Raw genomic sequence first — 5,686 nt, 5'->3', positions numbered from 1 at the left:
AACCGGCTGCTGATGTCAAAGGAGCACAAAAACGATTGTTTAGTGATTGCTTACCGGTTTACGTTGATCCGACTCATTTTATAAGCTGTACTATTTCCTCTAGATCATTTTCCAGACAGTTCCGCTATGATTAGTGTCTGGTGAAAAGCTTCAGCAGACATTTCTTTTGTAACATCTCAACCAACAATTGGTCCAGTTATCAACGCTATGTTCAAGTTTGGAACAACTCGACTTTCAAGATCTACATATCTACATGAGCCGATGTTTCCATTTATCAACGTTATATTTTAAGATCTGTGCAAGAACTCAGCTAACAGATGTTTCCGTATATTAAAGCTATCTTATAAGTTTTTCGCGCCTGTTAGTTAGTTTTAGAGCAAAGCCACATTGAGCTATCTGCTGTGTCCATCGCAGGGAATCGAACCTCGGATTTTAGCGTTAGAAGTCTGTAAACTTACCGCTGTCCCACAGAGGTACACACATGAAAAACATACTAATTTCTTTTCTTCACCAAACATATTATATAAAGCGATTATTTTGCTTCGGTCACTTGGCCACATTTTCCTCATGCATCACTGTCCCGTGATAAATTGGAGTGTGTTACTACTATTCGCTTTGGCCTGGCATTACCTAGTGATTAGGGCGCTCGACTCGCAATCTGCGGGTCGCTGGTTCGAACCCCTGTCACTGGACATGCTCGCTCTTTTACTCGTAAGAGCGTTATAATGTGACAAGCATTCACATTATTCGTTGGTAAAGGAGTAGCCCAAGAGTTGACGGTGGGTGATGTTGACTGGCTGATTTCCCTCTAGTCTAGTACCATGTGTACTAAATTAGGAATGGTTAGCGCAAATAGCACTCTTGTAGCTTTGCGAGAAATTCCAAACAAACCAAACAATACTATTCGCTTCCCTGTGTTTTATACACTCAAAAACCTGATAACTGTCAGTGAAGTATTCTTTACAAGTCAATTTATGTGGTTATTTTTTCAAACTTTAGTTGTGTCGCAGAACAAAAACGTTGAAATCAACTGCTTTGGCTAAGTATGGGAAGATCAGGTATTGGTTTCATTGATTTGCTTGTTTGTAGTTAAGCACAAAGCTACACAAAGGGCTATCTGTTCTCTGCCCACTACGGGTATCGAAACCCAGTTTCTAGCGTTGTAAGTCCGCAGACATGCCGCTGTGCCACTAGGGGGCTGGTTTCATTGAAGATTTTACTGCCTTTAGCGTATTTTTTAGTAGGTTTAACGTAACTTAAACCTACTTTACGTCGTATGCAAATACCGTATTGCTATCTTGATCAAACTTACTGCGCATGCCCGTCAAATATAAATAGATTGAATCATTATGCTGCCCATTTTAAAGTTGTTTACATCTGGACTTGCTGAAGCCCAAGAAACACATGAGACTGACGTATTCATTTGACGAAGAATTATTTGTACGAAGTGCGCATGCTTGAAAACAGTCCGTAACTGTCAACGTGTTGATTAGAACGAAACCCAATGTAAACTTCGAAAACTTAAGAACAAGTGCACTGACTAAGTGAAGCACTTAAATCAGTGTTATTTTTTGTGATGTAAGCTATTGTTAGAGTCAATCAACGTTGTGCTTCACCGAGCGTATGCTGCGAACTTTTGCTTTGTACGTGTACAAATGTTCAAAAGGCATGTTCAGTAGTATTCAAATACAAACATTAACAAATAAATAAAACTTATTCGAATTTCACAAAAATAACCAGGATGCATATTCATTTGACATCAGTTTTCTTCCCTTTTCTTTAGTTTGTTTATATTTTTGTTAACAAACATAACAATAATAAAAAATGTTCATTGTGGTAAAGGAAATAATAATTTAATATAAGTAAGAATTTTTTTTTCTTCCCGATTTGTAAAAAATCCTTACATGATTGAAAAAAAAATGAATATTATTGTCGAAATCTACGTAGCTGAATTATGGAAAATCCGTTATTAAAACCAAAACAAGTTTTATAAAGTTTAAATTTGTAGGCCTGTGTAATCAGTTTAATTTCCCTTTTTTTTGCCTGGAAGACATATTATTCTTCATTGTAACGCATGCCTTTAAAATAATAAAAAATATCCTGGCAACGGCACTGGGCCAGAATACTGTTAATACAACCAGTGGTGAGATCTGCCTACGATAATAAAACTATGTACGTTCAGGGAAGGCATTTGACCACGTATGGTTGCATGAAAGTTATTTACGTCTTTTAGTCTCAAAACCACGTGTTGTGGACTTTTTTTAATATATTGCGTAATGAAGTTTTGTGAAAAATCTATGCGTGATGGAGAAAAATGGATATCATTTTCAGGTTCAGCGTACAGGAATTACTGTAGAACTTATAAAAATTTCAAGACAATAAAAACATCACAGGCCTGTGTTATTTATCGTGGTGACACCTCGAAGAACGTGTGTAAGAATATAATTTGACTTACGCTTATCGAAACCGAAAAGTGTTACTGGAAGTTTTTTCGTTCATGTCTAGTTCATTAAAACCTAGCTGTAAATCTAAATCTGTGGGCTTATTTTTTACCTACTGGGCTTTTCTTAGACGAAGGTTTTGTTATATAGACAGAGTAAAACATGGAGAAGACAAACACGATCGAACAGCAAACTAAGCCATGCATTTCGGTACACTAATCAGCTCAAAATACTGGATCTCCAACAGTGTGACAACAATACGAACTCTGTTGATCTTGGCGACGTTCACTACCGAACGAGGCTGGAAATAGAAACCTGGTTCGTAGACAGGCTCGTGTATTAAAACAGCGCTAATGATGAAAGTTGATTTTGGATCGAGAAGAACCATCGTATTTGAAAATCAAAAATAAAATGAGCTTGTTTTTAAGACTATGACATTGAAGGTTAAAAAAAAAACATTTCTTTTTACAGACAGTTTGTTTGTTGTTTGTTTTGAATTTCGCGCAAAGCTACACGAGGGCTATCTGCGCTAGCCGTCCCTAATTTAGCAGTGTAACACTAGAGGGAAGGCAGCTAGTCATCACCACCCACCGCCAACTCTTGGGCTACTCTTTTACCATTGACCGTCACATTATAATTGTTATTAACAAAATAAAAGTAAAGCTAAAAGTATGGAAAGTATGTTCATAGCTATTTAATTTTAATAGATATAACGTGATTTTAAGTACAATCTAATGGCGTTTATTTTTTAGAACAAAGTGAAATTTTAAGTGGTTAAATCTTTTATACTGCATAATTCAATCAATATTTTCTCAGGAGATTTAAAAAATTGATGGTAAAACAATTTTTAGTGAAGGATACAAGGTTTAGCTCTTTGGATCATTCGTAAATGTGTTGGGTTATAGGATAAAAACAATGAAATAACATTCTTCGCAAAATTAAGAAGAAAGAAATACTAAAATCTGTATCATATTGTTATATACATATATATATATATGCCATAACCAAATACAGATTTGAAGCTGAAAAAGGTAAATTCGAACATGTTCAAAATTGACGTTACATAAAGCAGCTAATAAATGTTTGAGTTTTTAATGAAATCAATTTTTTACACCAATATTCGAATTAAGCTTTTTGAAAGAAGAAATGAATAATCAAATATATAGTGAATATTCAGGTTAAACAAACTAATAAGCTAAATATTCGCTAAAAAATCTTAAAATTTATTCCTTTAAAGTTTTCTAAGATGATAGATATTTTGTTACAATATACTAAAAATATTTTCTACAGCAGGAAAATAGCCAATTTGAATATAGTCAGAGTTTTGGCTAATTTTCCAAGGCCTTATCTCCAGAAGTTTGGATGACATGACATATAAAACTGGTTAAAATTTTGCCTAAGATTCTTACAATCTTTGAATTGATTTTACTTATCTATTAGAACGATTATATCAGTTATATTTATGATAGAACATGAAGTATTATCCATTTGCTTTTTCAGCATTTCTTTTCATCATTTTCAAGTTTAACTTTCTTCTGCCAGAAGCATTAGCTTTAAATTAAAATGCATAATTAAATATTACAATTATTTACTGAACACACAGCTCACCTTAGTTGTGTTTCATTATAATTTTTATAAAACTCTTAAAAATTCGTTACTTATGCGAGTTAATTATATTTTGGCAGTTTATATTTTTCTAAGTTAAACTTTATAAAATTTTACTAAACTCATTTGAAAAATTTTTTAGACTTTATCAGAAAATCAACCATTTCTAAATATTTCGAATATTACTGCAGTACTAAGATTGTTGTTGTTTGTAGTTATGTGCAAAGCTACTCATTGGGCTATCTGTGCTCTTCTCACCAAGGGTATCGAAACCCGGTTTCTAGCATTATGAGTACGCAGACATACCGCGGACAACAGTTTCCGTTTCAACATAAGATTAAGGATAAATTATATATATATATATAACAGAAATAAAAAAACGACACCTCACCATTGTTATTTTAAGTATAATAAATATGCATAGTGTGTAAGCTTTTAACAGGAGAATATAAGGTTGAACTAATATGCAAGTAACACTAAAAACAATTCTTAAGGTTTTACACCCTAACTTTATAGCATACTATAGGAAAATCCAAAAACTTTGATTGTTGTTTAGTACAAAGTTACATAATAGGCTATCAGTGTACTAGCAATGCAAAATGTTCTTTAGAATAGTAATAACAAAACATTTATCGTTCATTAACACAGGTCTATTAGATAAGCCCTATCGTATCAGATACACGTTATGAAAAACTGTTCAATTTACCAACTTATTAGTTAAACTTAACGACTTTTAATCTCCCTTCCCAAGAAAATAGTTGAAAACGATTGTTTGTTATTGACAACCGAATAGTTTCAAAACCTGCATTATTTTTATCATATTAAAATATTCTAATATATTTTGGGAGCTTATTACCAAAATAACTTCATATCTATTATTAAAATCAGTGCCCGAAAATGTTACTTTATTCGCTACGGTTATTTTTTTGTCTTTCTCCATGTTTCGGAATGCTGAAGGGAATTGTAAATAACTTATGATCAAAGTGGATGGTATATTTGGCTGTAAATAGTGTAAAATTCAAACCATAAGTATAATATGAAATCACTCAAAGTTTGAAATAAGGGAGATTTTCGTATTTAACTTTGAGCAAAATAAAATTTACTCGTAACAAATAGTACCAAATTCAATAGATTTAGCAAAGGTGAGCGAGTAGCTTTGAATTTGTAATATGGGGTTGATTATTCACAATACAAAGTTTCACGTGACATTCATTTGGAAGAAATATCCTTTTCAATTATATATACGCGTGTGTGTGTATAAGAAATTTATTACAGAAATTTGGTTCTTCACCTTCGTCAGGGTAGGTTCGTCTTATTAGGCGATAGTCTTCAAATTAACTGTAAATTTTCCGCAATGATTGTTGCAAAAGTTAAAACATGGTACAGATGTGCTTATCTTATATTTCAGTTCTTATTGCAAGCACTTTAATAAACAACTGGCTTATTCTTGTTATTTTACGTCGTTAAAATGAAACTAAATACGTTTTTATTTTTAACATTATATGTTCTTTACCTTTTTCTTAAATAAAGATGATTGGAATATTTCATTACGTGGAATTCGAATTTTCATATATATATATATATATGTTACGTCTCCGTTTGTTAATTGATTTTCCGTAACTTCGTTCCGACGAAACTTT

Source organism: Limulus polyphemus, unplaced genomic scaffold (assembly GCF_000517525.1).
Source record: "Limulus polyphemus unplaced genomic scaffold, Limulus_polyphemus-2.1.2 Scaffold1119, whole genome shotgun sequence".
NCBI lineage: Eukaryota > Metazoa > Arthropoda > Merostomata > Xiphosura > Limulidae > Limulus > Limulus polyphemus.
The sequence above is the reverse complement of the archived record's forward strand: the minus strand, read 5'-3'. Positions refer to the sequence as shown.